The sequence below is a fragment of the Stylophora pistillata genome, chromosome 4, assembly GCF_964205215.1.
Source record: "Stylophora pistillata chromosome 4, jaStyPist1.2, whole genome shotgun sequence".
Taxonomy (NCBI): Eukaryota; Metazoa; Cnidaria; class Anthozoa; order Scleractinia; family Pocilloporidae; genus Stylophora; species Stylophora pistillata.
In genome coordinates this window covers 9,301,493-9,316,142 of record NC_142522.1, presented here as the reverse complement: position 1 = coordinate 9,316,142, position 14,650 = coordinate 9,301,493, and the positions used below count along the sequence as shown (strand labels likewise).

The window sequence follows — 14,650 nt, the reverse complement described above, 5'->3', positions numbered from 1 at the left end:
AGCTGGCAGATTATTTATTTGTATCAAAGAACACTGACAGTTTTTGCTTTGCTAGAATATTGATTCACCATATCTCCCTTTGAAAACATCCGAGATTTTTTCCACTGAAACATTGAACTTTGCAAAGCTTGACAGCATATATTTCAAGATTAAAATACTTTAGCTTAGCCAGAGTTGACAAATCTGCCTCAGCACATCTGTGAATTTCATATTTAAAGTATTGCAGAAGTACCTCACGTATTGTCATGTCGAGTGTGGCACTTTTGCAAAGCGAGCGACACTCGAAAGCTTGAAAGACTGCAAGAAAGAGGACTTAGGGCGGTTTTCAAGAACTATAATTCTAGTTACGAACAGTTATTAGAGAGGGCAGATTTGCCCACTCTACTAAATAGGCGCTTACAGGACCTGTGCATCCTCATGTACAAAGCAAAGCATAAACTGTGTCCTGCATATATAAGCAACATCTTTAAAGTACACAATAGTAATTACAATTTGAGGTAAGCCGATTTCTCTATACCCAGGTATGAAACTGTCACTTATGGCAAACATTCTATTAGATTTCTAGAGCCCAGGCTATGGACAAAATTACCCAAGAGTAAAAGGGTGGTCGAGACCCTCAAGTCGTTCAAAGGCAAGATACGCCAACTCAGTATAAGTGAGCTCTTGGATGATGGCTGCACACTCTGTAGCCTCTGCTCCTCTTGAATTTTGTATATTTTTATTACAAATCCCGTAACTAGTTAACGATAGATTTTCTCTTAGTTTTAATATCTATACTATTGTAAATAGCTCCTAATTTTTTTTCTTTTTTAGTGTCCCCAAATTAGTAAGGGATTTTTCCCTAGCTAGACGGCTCTTGACACTTTTAATAAAGTTTTACTGCTACTACTACATAGACGCCAAAACCCGCAGGCAGTCAGTAGTGACTAAGATTTATGAGGATAACAATAGATAAAAATGGTGGTCCCTAGCTATGAAAATGCTTGTTAACCTTGCATCACCATTGGAAAGTGGATTGAAATAGAAATTAAGTGAAACTTGTTTGAAAATCCTCATGTTCATCATCCACATCCCATTAGCTTTAAAACGATATTTAGCTGTATCCTTTAAATGGTGATATTTTTTTTTTGGAATATAATTTCAAGTAAATCAGGCTACCATATCTCCTAATGTTAGACAGGAAAGATTTACTCAAGGCAAACAGTCCTGTGTCAAACGTCTGTACACCGCAATGGTGGTCACATAACCCTTCCCTCAAGAAGATCCCGAACGTGAAGTTACAGGCGCAGCCTTTTCAAAGGTTAGTAAACGTAAAGGTCGGCAAAACATCATCTACACGTAAAATATTTCTGAACAAATTACAGTTTTGTGTCTTCAGGACACGAATACACCGTCGCGAGAGAAGAACTTTCATTTGCTTTCAAGCAGACGTTTGACGTAGCTTCATTTTCAGATTGACACTGAGGAACTTGGATATTAGACGATGACTGAACAGCTTGAGTCTCAACATCCTGTGTGCCTAAACAGGTAAGATGGTACAAGGAAAAGTTATGCATTTGAAACGATACACGAACATGTCGCTCTATAACATGATCATTGTTGTAAAACGCTGTTTGCAATTATTCTCAATAAGTCAGTTTACATACAAAAAATCAAAGAACATTTTAAGGTCATTACCTTTCCTTTTGCAGCAACCGTTTGACGGTTGATAAAGCAAAACCAACAGGGATCCTACCAGAGTTAGTATTCCAGGTGTCATTGCAAACACATATCGCACGTAGTTGCTAACAGCGTCATTTGAGCTGGTCCTAAATCGAGAAAGGCGAATCAGATGACAAGAAGTGTAAAGCTGTAATCATTAGCCTAGTATAGCTAGAAAATAATGATTTCCTTCGTACGATGGCACAAAATTTGAATCTTGAACTAAAATTTCAGTATTTTTGAAAAATCAGCGAGTTCGCATACCGTTCACAACTATATTAGGATCATGATGACTTTTCTTTGTATGTCGACTTGACAATAGCTTACTAACCTTTCTTCTGGGTAAAATTTCTGAATTCCAATGACGAGCCCACCACTTGAGAGTCTAGCAATCACAGTGATAATGGCAAACACTGATCCACTGGTTTCCTAAAAGCCAATGATTATTCCAATTTATTGAGGCCAATGTCTGTTTGCTCACTTGACTTGATCTAGTAGTGCGCTGGACTTAAGGGCGAAGTTCTACTTCTTGTAAGTTTATTGTGTGTGCTCTTGGACAGGATACCTTTTTACAAAGCGCCTTTCTACACGTAAGGGGTTCAAAGGGATCCCTGCGAACGTTTAGGGAAACCTGAAGAAATTCTTGGGGTTATCCATCCGGAAAACGGAATAAGCTCAGGCGGCCTAAATAATAGGCTTCAACGCAGAGTATTCCATGTTTTTTCACTTATAGGCTTCAAATTAATGTCCTCTTTTTCGTATCAAGAAATGATCCATGACTCATTGTTCCGACTCAACATTCTAAAATAAAAGTTCCTTTGTTATTAGTGGTGCTGAGGGACTTTTGCCAAACCGAAGTGGATAGATCGTAACTGATCGAGAAAATGATCTAAATGACAATTTCGCTTCATAGGGGGAGTGGGTAGCGAAAACCTGCGCAAGCAAGATCAATCTCCATCGGTGTAACTTGGGGAATACTTGACTCTCCATATCTACTTTCTGAGAGTTTGGTTGGATGTCTGGTTAAAACCAAAAACAGTAAGATTCGTTTTACAATACCAACCTTATTTTCTCCAATCAGCTCTGTGATGAAATCAAGTGCCATGACCTGCATAATGGACAGACCACTCCCCATAACTATCACTTGTGCATAGGTCGACTGCCTGGTGGAGAGGGTTTGAAAATAGCTCCAAACAGCACAGCCTAACACCATAGAACCCGCCAAAAGGTAACTCCACTAAAAGCCGGGAAAAACGAAAAATTAAAGCTTAAAAGATCTATTAGACACAATTTACGGTAGCAAAGCTAATCATTTTGAAATAGTATGTTTTTCAGACAAAGAAAACGCCATAAAACTTATTATTTATTTTTTCCACAGAACTAACTCACCCACCGAATGTGTCCCTTTTGAAAAACTGCTGTTTTCAGAAGTGTTTATAAAATAGGGTCACACGTGTGACTGCCCAGCTGGAACGAAGCTGTTAATTATTGAACTCATGTTATGTCCATACTTTGCTTCCAATCTTCCTGTTGAGTCCGTTGCAGATTGAACTTAAAAAAAGAGGCACTGATAAGAAGTATAAGTGGGAAATAAGCGATGGCTTCCTAGGAAAGGAAAAAAGCATAGCGTTATCTAGAAAACAAGTGAACATCGAGGGAAGATTGGACCTCGATACCTTTGCAAATAGTAGCCTTTCTGTAAGGAAAAGAGGTAAATATCCATACACAGAGTCCTGCGCAATGCGTGAACATGTAAATATGATGACTACCTGAAAATAACACCTGAACAAAAAGAATGTAAAGCTTTTACACCTTTTACGCAAAAATAAGCGAGACAACAAGGTTTGGTTGTACCTTATACGAATTTGGATCTCTCAGCCAGTCTTTAACTCCTTTTGGACGTTTTCCTATAGACTGAAATTTGTTCGATGGAACGGGAAGACTTTCCAAATCAGGATTATCATCTAAAGCTGGCAAACTATTGTTGCCCTCGTATGATGCAATATTTTCATTTTTAGAAAATTCTTGTTCCACATGCTTCTGAGCACTTTCTTTCAGGATGGTTTCCTCTCCAGTGAATTCAACAAGACTTGATTTTTTCTGCGTTCCCACGTCCACCGACGGCATATCGCAAAATTCAGATGTGCGGGCTGTCACAGACTTTTTTGGCTTCCTATCGGAAATGCTGAAAAATTTGTCTTTCGGCGGCGCATCGTCACTTTTGTCATATTCAAATCCCAAGTTAAAGAGGCTATCATCAAAATCGAGGGAAGTATTCAAGATGGCGTGCTTTCTTTGCCGACGTTTGGAATCCATCGATGTTCCTGGGATGGCCCGGATTCCTTTTTCTTCATCATCTTCTTCCTTCTCTTTTTCTGTTTGAGCTTTACCAGCTTCGTTATTGTTGTACATATTCCGAGTTTCTCCGTTGGGAAAGGGCTTGATCTCTTCCTTTTTATAGCAATCTTTATTGGTCTCATACCTTTCACATTGACTGCGCAACAAAACTTGGTCTTCAATGTCGACAGTTAATTTAGGTTGCTCTTCCTCTTCTTGATGTAATCTTGCGAGGAGTCCGTCCAAAAAACGCACTAGCAGACTCTTCTTACGTTCACTGTCTAACTGCTGTACTTCTAAACACATTTTCGATTTTGCATCCTCACTATCTGGGTTCTTAGTTCCCTCCTCTGGATCAGGATCTGATTGAGTAAGGCCAGTTTCCTTTTGCTCGTCGGAAAATATTGCAGCAGCAAACTTGTGCAGTAGACTTTTTCTTCTTTCTCGCTGTTCATGGGTTTGGTTTTCTTCATGTCTGTTGTGCTCATGCTGATAAGTTTCAACTTGAGACGAAGCCATAATCATGTCCAAAAATCTATGAGCGAGATTGATTTGTGAAGAACCTTTACCGTTGAAAAAAGATACAATCAATTATTAGACAACACTTCTTTTCGAAACGATGTAGTAATTAAAACTTGTAAGCATTCTAAACGAACACCGAGAAAACAATTGTAAAATTACTACAATTGGTAGTAATGTCGTAATATAACGAGGCGATTTTCCGTTGTTGATAGGAGTACAGACGACGCTGCTCGCGTCATCGAATCACGCAGCATGTAACGCACTAAAGGAATCGTTTTATTTGACTTCGATGTTGTGGTAAAAAATTGTTGCGAACTAACTCGGCTGCGTCTCGTAAGTCCACAACATTTTAACTACTGTTAGTAATGACGAATATCGTTGTGGTCAAGAGAACAGACCAAGCTTAGCCACTATCAATTTGATAATTTTACAAGGTCATAATGTCTCAAGGAGAGTCAAATTATATCGTTTAAAGTTTGAAGACTTACCTGTACGTTCTATTCCAAACGGCGGCATTACAAACATTCCTGGGTCGTTCTACAAGGAAATATAAAGTTAAGACTTAGTTGGTCCATTCCAGAAACGTAACGTCGCAAATAACTTGCTGTAATGCAGAATGCCGTTAATCGTTGTTCTTGTAACAGTCCTGTTACCCTGATTCATGGCCTCCGACTCAGGGTAGTTAGTGAAAAGTCTGATAGAAATAATTTCTGGTAAGAAGTTTATAGTTCAAGACGAGAGCGACAAGAAGCCGCTACCTTAATGTTTGATTACTATAATCACTGTGTGGTTAAATTAATTCAGTAAAAGGACTTTTACCTCAATGCTTTACTAACCATAATACTCGAGAATGTGCTCTTTCTTCTCACACGTCTTTGAGGTTCCTTTGTACCAAGGAGAAAGACCAAAGCAAAGAAGACTCCAGTTCCAGCAGCAATCCATGAGAGGTACTTTACAAGAAAAGCGAATATTATAAATATTTTAGAGGACCCAAAGTCTGGCTTTTTGAATTTATGAACTTACGCTCGTTGAAGTTTCTTCACCAATAGAATATTTAGAGCTGTTACTAACCGCAAAATCAGACAGGTTGTTGGGTCCAAGAGCACCTTCACGGCCGAGAAGACTCCAGGCGATGGCATAAATGTAAACACCACTTAGGAAGCTGAACACAGTTCTTTATTACACGCAAACGAGACAGAAAAACAAAATTCTCCTTATGTTTCACGCGCATTATCATTGCGGAACACAAGACACAAAACTGCATCTAAACGCATTATGTATTATTTCGTAAACATAATCCAAACAAAATTGTCATAAGCATACCTCATCGAGCTCAGAGCTGCGCATTCCTCCACAGACTCAGCAACAGTTGTAATGACAGCCATGTGATTTATTTCTACCACGTTGAAGCACATATTTATCAACGCCACGAAAAAGCCGAAGTAAACGAGTGGAAGCCAGTTTTGATAATCGCCAGTACACAAAAAGCACCGATTGAACAAAAGAGGGACTGCGACGGCCATGAGGACTGTTGCTAAAAAATGCCAGGACTTTCGCCTCCCAATTCTCTTTGAAAAGTGATCAACGTGATCCCCAAGGTACCCTGAGATTGGAGAAAAAAGGGCGTCCGCAATTTGTCCGATCAGAAACATCAGTCCTGCCTCTGAAGCTAAAAGTTCAACCACGTTCATGAAGAACAAGAGTTGAAACGACAATCCGAGCTGTCGGTAGAGATCGTTGAAAACATTTCCAACTGCACAGGATAATCGTTTCTTGACCTGCATCATCAACAAGCTGTAATGCAGCTCTCTCGATCTGTACTTACTCTAAAATAGGAAGAGAAAAAAGTTGAAGGAAAAAGACAAGAAGCGAGAAACACGTCAGCGAAAGTTTGTCAATTAGAACTGAAAACAAACGTATATCATGAGACGGAAACTCAGACCTGAGTGGCAGGAAATGCGAACAATGTAACTTCTCAAGTAAGAATAATCGAATAAGCTCGATCAAATCCTTTTTATCAACCTTATTCAGTTCTTCCGTAAAATTTGATAAGGTCGATCTGTGAAAGAGATGCAGGATACCAAGTAGCTTGCAAAACAAGTCTTCTAGAACATATCAAATACGGTGATGAGTGTTATCTCGAGCTGCCCCCAAGGTCTTACTGCAGCCCCGAAGTCAGACAAAAGAAATGCACTTAGAAAGATCTTGAAAGTTTAGCAATGTCTTGTGCCTGTTAGGAAACACGATTTGATGCTCTATTGCCTCTCCCCCTGGAGGGTTTAGTGACTTATTTACGGTTGATAGTCCTTGTTTCAAAAAGTATGTATAGATCTTGCATGAACACAATAAGTTCAGCAGGGTCCTCAGCAGCTTGAATTTTAATAAAGAGTTGCTTTCCAAATCTTTGACTTTCGTATACAAATTGGTATTAGTAAGCAGTTCCCTGATAGAGTGACTCTCACTAGCTACGCTGCAACCATTTATTGACCTTAAAACGCGACTACAGCTAATTAAGATCACGAAGGTTGTGAATTTGAAAAAAATTTGTCGATGTGCACGAAAATGCGTTACTGAGAGTTCACGTCTAACCTCATCGATCGGCTGAGGTATGTACATTGATATAACCATCACTTTATTAATCCAAAGCCTATTACCACGGTTGATAGTTGAGAACGATCCCAAAAACACTGAAATAACATCATTTAGATATTCTTTATTCTCTCGTGAAAGCATCGGTCCAATTATTTTTGAAATTATTAATTTCCCTTCATTTTATAACATAACAAGGGTCTTTACTGTTCTCTTGCATTTTATCTCCTTCAAACTCAGTTCAATCGAGTTATATGCAACAAAACGTTTTTCCTTGGCTGTTCCTGACAAAAAAAATTTAAGAATGAATGAAGACTTTGATTAATTACCTTTTATCAAATTGATAACTGCCAATAAAATCTAAGACAACCGCGTGGGCGTTGTAAAAAATTACAAAGTGGCTTGCAAATTAATTCATGAAAACGTACATAGTTGGATCGCAACTCAGCCTTCACGATATCTCTTTTGAAGGCCTAGATACTATGCATAAGAGGTTCTCTTATTTGCGGATTTACTAACCCTTTAGGGCGGATAATGTCTGGTTTCTACATTGCAAAACATAGTAAATTGTTTAGGAACTCGGTTGTAGCACTTCCCATGAATTAAAAAAAAAAGTCGATTTCGAAAGCATTTATGTAAATTCGACTCAGTCACGCTCATCAGCGAGCTCCCAGAGACACTAAAAGTTAACTATAGCTTATTATTCCTCAGAGTCATCAAATTAATAAAGATCGAGTTCAAGCGTCATCGTGACTTATTATTCTAGGGAAAGTCTTTGAGCCAGCCTTCTCTCAGGCCAGGAGCTACATTGGGCCGATAGTATGTTGTTTTTTTAAAGCGGTGACGTTGGAAATCAGTCTACCATATCTTTAAATGGTCTATGCAACAGTACATATTGGCTATTAAGCACGCTTGAGGTCAAGATGGCTGGAGTTTTGTGGACCGAGACGAAGTCAAGGTACATAAAGATGCGAAAAAAGGACGAGGCTAATATCCAGCCATCTTGACCGAACAAGCTTGGTTAAGAAAGGATTTACTAAATTTCAAAAATATTTTGCTTTAATAAGAATCAAGAGTGACTTTTTTACTTCGAGAGCATGGAAAGAAGGCCAACTGTGTTTGTAGCACAACAAACTAACGAGAGTCGTTTCTGTTTTCTTTGTTTTGACTACCTTCTGCCACTTTTTGCATTTCCATCGCCGAAATTGTCCAAGAATTACGAACGTAGTTCTAATTCTATTTTCTTCATGCGCAGGATCAGTGCCGGCAATCCCGAGCGGGAAAGATAGGCGCATCTTCCCCGCTCGGGTTGCTAATCAGAACACAAAGTTTGCTTCATCTTGACCACGGGCGCTGCGAGCGACGTAATAACTACGCATATAACAATTTACTCCTAAAACAGTCCAGGCCATAGACAGTTCTGTCTATAACATGACGTCATAAAACATCACGATCCAATTTTTCCAAACTAAGGTTAGCCCCATATTTAAGTCCCACAATAGTGGACTTGCATCTCGAGCAGGGGGATTAGCAATACTCCCAGTCCCTTAATGCCAGTAATAAGCTCTGGAGCCTTTTGGGTAACTCGGTTCCAATGCAGACTAAAGGACTAAAGTCTTGTAAATCATGAGTCTTCATCAGCCATTTCTCTCTTTTATCTCCACAGGATATCGAAGCTCAAGCTACCCAATCATCCTTTGTTGTCCAAGTAAGTTCCTCGGCGTTCATCTAAAATAAAGAAACGCAAAATATCTGCTTGGAAACAAATCAAATTTCTTCCATCGCGTTGGTATACAACCTTGGTCTGAGGACACAAAACTGACTCAAACTGTAACTTTGTTCAAAAATGAATTGCTCAAAAAAAACCGATCAAGAGGCCATTGACTTTGGCTTATAAACGTTTTCTTGTTTAGTGGAAGAAATTTCAGGAATGAGTCTTTTTACGGCCATAGGGCGATTTTCAATTTAGTGTCGAGATTGCTTTGGTTCTGCTTTGCAACGCTCTGTGATTTTTCAAGAAGACTTGTGCCATCCTCTAAATACCATTCAGAGGCAAAACTAAAACCAATCGTGAGTTTCACACTCGCGTCACTGTTTTTTTTTTTGGCGCTCTTAGCAAATCATGGCGCTAAGTTTTCTTTGTGATCGTCCATTATGGTTACTCAGGGTTTAGTTTCTTTACACTCAATAGAACATTTCCAAATTACCTTCAGCGTCTTTTTCAAAGCGAGTCCTAATGCTCATTCTTTCATATAATAATACGTTTTTATTCACATGCAAAACCTTAATCACGTGCGCGCTCTGTTTTGCGATTGTGGGTCTTGACACCCTAACATCTGCATACATCTGTGTACATCTGTATACATATTATCCATACATTTTCTATGGTACTGTTAGTAATAATCTGTTTGACAATGAAGACTGTTTTAGTGATCATGTCCTTCATTCTTGTAACCTCAATGTGTGATTCAAGGGTGTTTGGTAAGGAGAAATAAGCTAAGTTTCTATTAGTGGTTAAAGGGTTAAAAACACGAGAGGAACTGTGTTTGTAGCGGGCAGGCTTAAAATAATGCAGGCAAAAAAAGTTTTTCTTGAGCGAGAGAGAACATTATTGATGGTTCCTGAGGGCAAGTTGACTTTAATATAGTTTAAATTTGTATTTGCTGTTGCTGATGCAATCAGTCAAGTTTTCACCTTTTGAAAATTTCTGTGGAGAAAAGCGAAACAGAACTGTTCATTTTGTCAGTAAAATGTTTTGGTGAGTAAAATGTTTTGGAAGTAATCTTTATTGTTTCAGTGTCATGTCTCAGAAGAAATTAGAAATGAGGATAAAAACCAAAGTTTTGCAGGGAAGTTAAATGTTTCTACGAGGTAATTTTTGCAAAAATTTTCCCCAAATGACCTGAATATTAAAAAAAAACGCTGAATCCTCCAGATTCGTGTTACCTTCATGGCTCCTATTATTATATTGCCTGCTATTTACAACATGCTGTTATATTTGATATATACTGTAGTTCTTTTTCAATGTTTAAGTCAGGAATTACCAAGGGCTGGAAGAAAAACATCATATCTTCGAGGATTCTAGCAAAGATTTTAACATACTTGTAGGACAAATTTTAAAATTGAGTTACTATTCACAACAGGGAGACAAGATAGAGAAACAGCTTCAATATTCCACATTGTGAATTATGGATTAACTTAAGCAAAGACCTAAGGGAAATAACAGACATTTAATCAAAGAACTGATTTGCGACATGAACTAGGTAAGATGATAATCATTGTACATAGTTATCATTTAGAAATTCTTGTGGGTAGTTTTTACATAGTTTATCATAGTTTTTATCAATTAGTGATATAATCAATTTATTCATTTATTTATTTAATTTTCTTTTTAATATTAATGCTGAAAAGCCTTTTTTAGGGATGTTCAATGAAGTGTACGTGCGTATGTATGTATTTATGTATGTATGTATGTATGTATGTATGTATGTAGGTATGTAGGTATGTATGTAACATCTTGGAAAGATCCTTGTTTTGTTCCAGAGGATATTCCAGGATCCTTGCACAGATCCTGCAGAGATCTTGAAAAGGATCCCTGTAAGATCCTTATTAAATTATCAAGAATCTTAGCAAAGATCTTTGAAAGCCTCCTTTGGAGATCTTGGAAGATCGTCATTTTTTCTTTGAAGATCTTGGAATATCCTTACAAAGATCTTGATAAGATATTTGTAAGAATCCTCGTAAGATCTTTGAAAGATCCTCATTTTTTCTTCAAATATCTTGAAGGATCATCACAAAGATCTTGAAAAGATCTTGATAAGGATTGCTTTGAGATTGGATTCATGCAATATTGGTTTTCGTGTGCAGTTTCATGCAGAATTCCCTTCTCAGGTGATGAATTTTCCCATAATATTTCCCAGTTGGTTCTTGTGACTTTGAAGCATGGAGCCAAAACATTTTTTTTCAATGGGATCATGAATCTAGGAACTTGTGTGTTATAATTTAGAGCTACAAGTACACTGTGAAAATATTTGGCTGTTTAAAATTGTAATGTGGCACAATGATGACTTGCTGTAGTGAAGCATGATAGATCACGAATGTGTTATGCTAAAACGAGAAACTCAGTAGAGTTGAACCTGTATTAAGTGACACTATGTTAAGTGGGCACCCTGTAATAAGCGGTCGGTTGTTAAAGTCCACAATTTGTTACCCACAAATTACTGTAACTTTTACCTCTAGCTAGTGGATGTGCTCACCTTTGAAGGAGTCCCAATGGCTTGTTTGTATTGTCTTTCACTTGCACTGAATGGTCACTTAAAGTGGAACCACTCAAATATAACTGAAAATAATATTTCAAGTAAAATTTAATCCATGTTTCTCTCCCAACATCAATGGTAGTATTTGAAGGTGTAGTCTGATCGTCCGGGTGAGTGTAGTCCTGAGAAGGACTGTTGTCGGTGGCAGTGACTGACGTTTCGACAACCTGTGCGGAAGTCATCATCAGAGTCAAGTGAGTGATTGTTGTCAGTAGAATGTTCTTATTCCAGTTCGTGTGAAATGATCGGTTGGTTTTGCCGTGATGTTATTGGCTGTAAGACTCAAGTGACGTAAGTCGTTCGTGATTGGTCTGTTTCGGTCTGTCGGTAAAGCTAGGTTGTTCTTTTTCGGTCGTTTGTGATGTTTATGTCGTGAATGAGTCGTTTGTATGGGGCGGGTAGTTGTTGACATCTGTTTAGGGGAGTCTGTTCTAAGTTAGTAAACCAGCTTTCCAGAGTCAGTCGTTGAAAATAGTCAGTGCTGTAGGTTAGGCATTGCGCAGAGTCCCAGTCAATGTTGTGGTTGGTAAGTCGATGGTGTTCAGCAATGTGATTGCTGACATCACCTTTCCTCGTCGCCCGTCTGTGTTCAGTCAGTCTTGTGGTGAGGTTTCTGCCAGTCTCACCGATGTAGGAGGCTTGGCAGTCGGAACAATTGATCTTATAAATCGTTCCCTGTCTGTTCCTCGGTTCGTCTTTGTCTTTAACGTTGGTTAGTAACTGACGTAGTGTGGTGATGGGTCTGTGGGCGACGCGGATATTGAAGGGTAGTAAGATGCGCGAGATGTTTTCAGACATACCTTTTATGTACGGTATGGTTGCTGTAGTCGTAGGGGTTGCGGTGTCGTTTGTTTCGGTAGTGGTAGTGGGTCGGTGAGTGTTTCGTCGGATGAAGTCGTTGTTGTAGTTGTTCTTCGTAAAAACACGGTGAAGGTATTTGTTCTCGTCGGATAAGCTGTCTGTCGAGTCACATACTAGTTGTGCGCGTCGTGTTAGAGTTCAACCATACCGTACATAAAAGGTATGTCTGAAAACATCTCGCGCATCTTACTACCCTTCAATATCCGCGTCGCCCACAGACCCATCACCACACTACGTCAGTTACTAACCAACGTTAAAGACAAAGACGAACCGAGGAACAGACAGGGAACGATTTATAAGATCAATTGTTCCGACTGCCAAGCCTCCTACATCGGTGAGACTGGCAGAAACCTCACCACAAGACTGACTGAACACAGACGGGCGACGAGGAAAGGTGATGTCAGCAATCACATTGCTGAACACCATCGACTTACCAACCACAACATTGACTGGGACTCTGCGCAATGCCTAACCTACAGCACTGACTATTTTCAACGACTGACTCTGGAAAGCTGGTTTACTAACTTAGAACAGACTCCCCTAAACAGATGTCAACAACTACCCGCCCCATACAAACGACTCATTCACGACATAAACATCACAAACGACCGAAAAAGAACAACCTAGCTTTACCGACAGACCGAAACAGACCAATCACGAACGACTTACGTCACTTGAGTCTTACAGCCAATAACATCACGGCAAAACCAACCGATCATTTCACACGAACTGGAATAAGAACATTCTACTGACAACAATCACTCACTTGACTCTGATGATGACTTCCGCACAGGTTGTCGAAACGTCAGTCACTGCCACCGACAACAGTCCTTCTCAGGACTACACTCACCCGGACGATCAGACTACACCTTCACATGTTACCCCCGGGTTCAAACCATTTACTGCAATGGTAGTATTATTTTCAACCAAGATTTTTGTATATCAAGAGGTCAATTACGGCACAAAAGGGCGCTTTTTTATAATTTTCTATATTACCCTATTCTGTGGAACCTGTGTTAAGCACTCAGACTTTCGCAAGGGGTCAACTTGCCATTCCCCATAGGTGACTACTTAATACAGGTTTGACTCTATTTAGTACAGATTTCAAATCATTATTTTCAATTTTCAAAACAAACTTTATTCCCAAAGCGAACAATAGTGTTGTCAGCGTGCTCTCTACTCTCATAAAGCAGGCCACAATAAGCCGACCAGAATCCTTTTTGGAATAGTACAAGTAATCTGATTGGCTGAACATGACTAATGCTGTCAAAAATGTCAAATGGTCAAAGTTCCCAAGTGACGACTAAAGTTCCCAATCTGCAATAGTTCACATTTAAAAAAACAACGTGTCTTCCTACTGGAATATATGGCCAGTCAGCATAGAAACTGACCATCTGTTTCGTACCTAATTCACGGTTATAGAAGGTGTTAGCTGATAAAAATCAACAACAGCTAACTGTAAACATTGAACTGTAGAACTTATCTCTCGATCACACGCATATTAACAAAAACTATCACGCACCGGCCATCATATCCTGGTCCCAGACGTTCTCAGAGGTTCTCTTCTCTCCGAAAAAAAAGGATAAATCTCTTCTCCCTAAAAAATCGGCGCCAGGCGCCGACAACGAGCTGCGAAGCAGCGAGCAGTCGAGAGAACCTCTGGTGGAGACCGTTGAGAACTTCATTTTGGTGCATTAAGCTGTTTTGACAGCTGACCAAATCTATCACTTTTCAACAGCCAATAGGAAACGTCAGTATCAAATAAAAAAAAACTTAGGGTCGGGGGGTTTCGTGAATGTGTTGTTAGATATTAAACTACTCTGGAGGGGATGGGAGCGCCAATGTTTTGAAATTATTATCTGTCAAAATACTGTTACACGTGCGACAGTTCTCCACCGTGTATCGACAAAGAAATCAACTTTGACCTTGACACTTCCACGGTGTATTTATGAATAGAACTAATTAAACTCCTCTCAAGCGCTTCAGCAATCGACCAAACGATTTTTGCAGAGTCTGTAGAGAAATCATAAAGATCGCTGGCAGTTCACAGTATAATATTTTCTCCGACAAGAAAAAAGAATTTCTCGACATCTTTCGGACTGTGGTTGCTTCAGACGTTCAAGATAGGAAGGATTTATCTTAGGTTTTATGTCAGAAATGCTAGAGAACTATTTTGAAATATTACAAACCCCTAGAACAACCCCAAGAACTTGAAAGACTTGGACTTGACTATAAGGAATCTGTATGGGAAAGCACTGACATACAGCGCGAAAAGAGGTGCCCCAAATACTCCCCGGTTGATAATCATGACATAAACTGAGAAT

The 14,650-nt window shown here is 39.2% G+C and overlaps 1 pseudogene across 1 annotated transcript; it reads right to left on the bottom strand.

The window, feature by feature from the left end:
• Window positions 1-6,552, bottom strand: LOC148732341 (uncharacterized; annotated as a pseudogene). The gene is made up of 11 exons (XR_016000849.1): window positions 5,884-6,552; window positions 5,632-5,734; window positions 5,397-5,510; window positions 5,049-5,097; window positions 3,556-4,601; window positions 3,378-3,470; window positions 3,213-3,306; window positions 2,765-2,938; window positions 2,033-2,130; window positions 1,678-1,808; window positions 1-1,519 (listed from the first exon to the last, which is right to left on the bottom strand). The product of XR_016000849.1 is annotated as an uncharacterized LOC148732341 (transcript).
• Window positions 6,553-14,650: the final 8,098 nt, after the last annotated feature.